Source organism: Pteropus alecto, unplaced genomic scaffold (assembly GCF_000325575.1).
Source record: "Pteropus alecto unplaced genomic scaffold, ASM32557v1 scaffold312, whole genome shotgun sequence".
Lineage (NCBI taxonomy): Eukaryota > Metazoa > Chordata > Mammalia > Chiroptera > Pteropodidae > Pteropus > Pteropus alecto.
Genome location: NW_006433948.1, coordinates 3,884,612 through 3,890,797, shown reverse-complemented (window position 1 = coordinate 3,890,797; position 6,186 = coordinate 3,884,612). Strand labels below are relative to the sequence as shown.

The 6,186-nt window shown below is 45.4% G+C and overlaps 1 pseudogene; it reads right to left on the bottom strand.

The window, feature by feature from the left end:
* Positions 1–1,525: 1,525 nt before the first annotated feature.
* On the bottom strand, positions 1,526–1,644 carry LOC112477166 (annotated as a pseudogene).
* Between the last annotated feature and the right edge of the window lie 4,542 nt (positions 1,645–6,186).

The following is a 6,186-nucleotide window of genomic DNA, read 5'->3' as shown; positions in this document are numbered from 1 at the left end:
CAAATACCTGATGTTTGCCGTTACATGAGTCACGAGGCACGAGACCCCGGGCAATTAATATTTTAGGTACCTTTTGTCTCCATGGACTTTCCCACTGGCAAAGACGTGGTTGTAGCCTAAAAACTTGAACTGTGGCACGGATACTGTGGAATTATTTCTATCGCTTTAGAAAAGGGTTTGAGCTAATTATGAAAATATTACAGCAAAATATTGAAAGACAGCGACCTAGCTGTTATGTCGGAAATCAAACGTCATTCCTATTTTAAATCGAGAGTCCTATGTTGCTCTTTGGCTTCTCTCCGCTGTATGATACGTGTTAAGAACATAGGAACTTGGGTTTCTACAGTAGAGTTCACGAAAAGTATCACGAATGCTGTGATTAAAGTCATTCGGTTCAGACGTGCTAATGCAGTGAATCACTGTAGGTTTATTTTGTCAGTCTCGCCAGAGGTTTGCAGCTCTTTGCGGAGAACCAGATTTTCGTCTCACTGAATTTTCCTTTTCTTTTTCTGTTTTTCCATTCACCGACTACTGGGCTTACCTTCAGTAGGCCCTTCCTTCTGCCTGCTTTGCACTGATTTTGTTGCCCTTCTTCTTCTAGTTTCCTGAGGTGAGAACTTACATTATCGATTTGATACCTTTCCTCTTCCTTAATGTAAGCCCTTAGTGATATAAATTTCCCTTTCGGCAATGCTGTAGCTTCATCCCACAGAATCTGATGCGTTTCACCATCATTTCCATTCAGTTCAATTCATGCCTCGATGTGCTGGAAAACTTCGTCTCTAGCCCATGGCTTGAGTGGCCCCCTTACCTCTGGGTGGTGGTGAAAGCTCTGAAATTATCCCAGCAGGCATGGGGAGGGTGGCCTCCTCACTGCTTGGCGGGGGTATAATTCAAGAATCTCCATGTGATTGACTTCTACTGACACGGAAGGGGCAGGGTGGCCCCTGTCTCCACCAGTCAAATGTGAAATTCTAGGCATTCCCGCTGGACCCTCCCTATGGTGTTTGGCCGGAGTAGCGCAGCTTTTGTCCAAAGGTTTTCTGTCTTGCCAGGCCGCCCCCTTTCTGATCCTTATGCAGAGGAGAACAGGCTTTGGTTGTGGCCGTTTGTTATTGCTGTTGTTGCTACTGTTGTTGTTGTCGTCCTTGGTTTTTGGGCCTGGATCCGACGGCATTTCCCAGGAGCCCGCTTCTTCAGCTCCGAGTCTGGGACGCATGACACAGAAAGAAAACCCAGGGAACTCGCCACCGTGTCCTTCCTCTGGTTCTGAGATCCTTAGTCGTTCTGCCCTCTCCTCTCCACTTTTCAGAGTCTTCCCTTTAGTTCATATGTCGTGCCCAGGGTTTTGAGTTGTACAGAGTGGGAGGAATCGGGAAATGTACGTCTACTCTTTCTTCCCCAAAGCCGAATTCTCTATATGACTTTAAATTATAAAGTTCTGATTTTTAGCATGTGTTTCAATCTAAAATTTAGGTTCCACTTTAATCCAACTTCGGACCGTGGGATTTTTTTTTCTTTTTAACACCTACAGCACCCGGTCTTCCTAGGCGGTCTCCCATCCAAGTACGAACCGGGCCCGACCCTGCTTAGCGTCCGCGATCAGACGGGATCGGGCGCGTTCAGGGTGGCATGGCCGTAGACCGGACCATTGGATTTTAAATTGAGATTAAATATAGCTTTTGAATTCAATATACTTGTCTTCGATCAGATATGATAATGCAAGAAATTAGCAATTCTATCTGACAAACCATTTGGAAAGATATGCAAAAAGAAGTATGTGGTTAGAAAAGATAGAAAATAATATTCAAGAGGTGCCCATACAAATCAGGAACAATTAAAACAATTCCATCCTAGCTGAAACCCAATTTTTAGGCTGGAATGATAGTTTCCATGGGATGAATCTGCAGTCCCTAATTTTGGATGTTTTCCCCAGTTTCTAAGGTACATCCGCTTCACTGACTTAATATTCGGAAATATCTACTTCTTCGACAACCGAAACAGAGTATTCCTATAAAAGCTGTGAAAATGACAATCAGGAGATTCGGTAAGTGTGGCAAGTTGGTCACCTGGTAAATGCATTAATTTTAGGAGAGCTGACTTGTGTTGTCACCCAGCACCACAAAGCATTAACAGAGAGGATCCTGAACAAAGGGGCTCTCTCTCTCCTGGCCACTGTCCATCTGTGCAAGTACGTGGAAGGAGGAGCTCGGTGTTGGCCAGATGAGGCACAGGGACTCTGAATCTCTTCATTTGGGTCACTCTGGTAGCTTTTGTGTGTTTATGGCATTTGGGGGTGTTAATCAATAGTAATCGGAGCTAATGTTTGGGGGGGCGTTCGCTATTTGCCAGATGGTACACGAAATGCTTTACAGACACTGTCCCATTTAATTCCTCCCCCCGCCCCCCATCATTACCCTCAGTTTGCAAACTGGGAATCTGAGGCTGAGAGAGACTAAGTAATTTATTTGCCCAAAGCCACACAGCTAAGAAGTGGTAGAGCCGAGTGCCCCATTAAAAATTCTCTCTCTCATGCAGCGTATTGTCATTTGGGGGCTCTTGACAACTTTGCTGGCATAGTTATCCAAGGCAGCAGAATGCCTTGAGAAATCGAGCCCGGAACAAACTGGTTGTGAGGAAGTTAGCAGGCATCTCCTGCCGTTCGAAGGGTTTCACAGCTGTAGATACCGTCTGTAAACCCAGCTCTTTAGGGTACCACCGGGAATCTCTGATCAATGACCAAGTGGTATTTGTTGAATATGCAGAGACCGGTTCAGACGGAGAAGGGTGGAGCTATATTCCCATACCGTGGTGTGAGGAGAGCGGTCTCTTGGGTCCCCTGTACCTTTTATGCAAAAGTCAATCAATCGATAACCGTCAGGGTGCTGGGCTGCATCCGTATAAAAACAAGCCATTCCAGTGGGAAATACCAGCTTGGTGCTATGGAATTACGAAAACCAAGACTGGTCATTCAAACACGTCTCTGTTTCTAACCCTTCATTTGAGAGAACTCTGCAGCCCTTCACCTGCACTCCCCCTCACCTGAGGCTTTCAGCTTCCCGAAGCGATTAGGGACGAAATCAGTTGTGACCGGAGATATTAGTCAGACTTGCTGCCAAACATCCAGGTGACAACCTGGCTACATGTAAGAAGCGGTGGCCAAAAAGAACCCCCGCTGAACCGAATGCAGATGTCACTTGGTGACCGGATGCAGGCTTGGCAAGCATTATGCTCCAGAAGTTCCAGTTCAATTTAATCTAGTCGAGAGGGACAGCTTTGAGATCAAAGACGGCACGGTATCGTATACATCTTTGCTTCCGGAAATCCTGCCGTGCTGCCTTTAACACGGTCGGTGGCCAAAAAAGTTGTTTTCTGTACACAGAAAACATGTACGCAGGTACTAAGCACGGTGTACCTCATAGCGACGAACGCCCTGATAGACACGCGCAGTGAAAGCTTGCACAGGAAGTCAGCTAAAGTGGCAGAAGAAGGACCTCTGAAAGTTCTTTCCTCCCCAACAGCAACAAGGAGACTGGCAGACATGTTCGGAAGCAATGGTTTTAGAACTGCGGGGATTCGCCGAAAGTGTGCAACAACCTCAGGTGTGTCTATTCTAGAGAAACAGCTGAATCCCGGTAGGACGAATGCGCCAGGTGCCACTTCAACCAGCCCTAGTCCCCCATGCCCCTCCATCCAACTCCGTGGTAGCTTTAAATACTGACAGCCTGCAACCACGGTGAAAACCAGCAGCCGCCACGGCAGCCATCGGAGGGAGCCAGGAGGGGATGGGCCTCCCGCAACGCCTCATTCCCAGAGAGTCGTCATGATTCGATCTGTCCGGTAGCTCCCTGGAAGACCCCACTTGCATGGCTGTCTGCATTTGGACTGACTCAGAGCTCGCCCAGTTGGAAATGCCTCTCCCAAGGGGGGCATTTGTCAAAAACATTTCGAGGCAATTCTTGAACACCTCAGCTGCCTCAGGCACAGATAACACTTGGGGGCAATCAGTGGGCCAACCAAAACCTTAAAAGGAATTGCTGGATACCGAGATGTCCACAGGGACTTTGAAAAGCTATGACGCGTCCCCAGGAACCCAGGAGGCCGGGCACATTCCCGTGGGGTGCTCGGGAAAGACCCGAAACGGCCCTAAACTCTCAGCTGTGGGTTCTTTTGAGGCTCTGTGCAAGCAGAAATGAAGGCTAAGACAGAGCCGACAACTGCCTAGCTGAGTGCTGAAGGCATGGCCAACGTATATGCAGAGCCCCGTGGCAACGACTGGGAAGTTTAACGGTTGCGGGCACGTCTCTGCCCGATCATTAGTTTAACCACTAAGCTATCCAGACGGAGACTTCAGTGGCCACACACGACAAAGGAGAGCGACTTTACAGAAGAGGTTCAGAAAAGTCACTAAACAAGCAAATGACAGCAAGAATATTTTGTTGTATACGGCAACAACAAAACCTGGAAAGGGGGCAGAATCTGAATTCCAGACTTACCACATTCTATCATTTAAAGTGTCCGGCCTTCGACCAAAACTTATCGGTCATGCAAAGAAATAAGAAAGTAGAGGACATACACAGGTAGTCCAGACATTGAACTTACTAGACAGAGCCTTTAAATCAGCTATTGTAAACATGATCAAACAGCTAATGCGCGCCATGTCTTATGAGTTAAAGGGACGGACGGGAACAGAGACTCCTGAAATACAGACTACCACCAAAGAGGTAGAACTCATTTAGAAAATACCAAGTAGAGATTCTGCAGTCGAAAAGTATAACGACTGCAACGAAAATTTTGCTAGGGAGGCTCAAATTCAGAGAGAGAGAAGTTGAAACTGACACGAGAAACTTGGAAGATAAAGCCAATTGAGAATGTACAGTCTGAAGTAAAGAAAAGAAAGAGAATGAAGTGACATGAACAGAGAATCAGAGGCCTTGTAGAACATGATTAAGCACGGCAATTTATGCATAATGGGAGTCTCTGAGGGAAAGGAGAGGAGAGAAAGGGGAAGAAAGAAACAAAGAAAGAGAGAGAGAGAGAGAGAGAGAGACAGAAAGAAAGAAAGAAAGAAAGAAAGAAAGAAAGAAAGAAAGAAAGAAAGAGAGAAAGAAAGAAAGAAAGAAAAAGAATATTGGAAAAATATAATGGCCCCAAACTCCCCAAATTTCATTAAAATCACGAACCTAGTCAAATAGAAAGCTCTGCAACTCCACGGATGATGGACTCAAGGAGATCCGCACCTAGCAGCGGCTTAGTCAAACTGCCAACAATCAAAGACAATGAGAGAATGCTGAAAGCAGGCAGACAAAAGCAGCTCACCCCATACAAGGGGTCCCGAGTAAGACTGACAGCTGACACACAGAGAGAATCTTGAAGATGGCAAGAGAAAAGTGACTCATCACGTATAAGGGATTCCTAAGAAGAGTGTTAGCAAATCTCTCGGCAGAAACCTTGCAGTCCATAAGGTAGCGAGATGGTATATTTCAGAGCCGAAAGACAAATTCTGTCAACCGAGGATGCTAGATCCAGCAATACTGTCCTTCGAAATGACAGGGAAATTTAGACTTTCGGAGACAGACGAGAGCTGATGGAGATCATTACCACTAGCCCTGCCGTCCAAGGCCAGGGCGAGTCCTTCAAGTTGAAACTAAAGGACTCTAGGAAGTGATTCAAAGCCATATGATAAGAGAAAGTTCTCCAGTATAGGTAAATCTATGGACAAATAAAAACCTATATTATTGCAATTTTTGTTCATAACTTTATTTTAATTTTCTACAGAATACAATGGACAGATGCATGAAACGTGATCAGAAATCTGCACTCATGGGTACGCGATATAGAAATATAAATTTTGTGAAATCGATAACACGAAAAGGGAGACAAAAGTGTAAAGGACTAGTGGGAGTTTTTTTATGCAGTTGAAGTGAAGTTGTTATCGATTCAAGAGAGTCATACTTTAAGATGTCATATGCTATCCCCGTGATAAGTACAAAGAAAATGTCTCTCGAGCATACACTCAGAAAAACAATAAGGGAATCTAAATGAGTAACTACCCTATAGCCCCGCCCCCCCCAAAAAAAGAAAAGAAAAGTAAACAGCAAAAAGAAAAAACTAACCACGAGGAAAGCAGTAATGGACGAAATGAGGGACAAACAATAGGAAATACCAAAAACAAAAAATGTAATT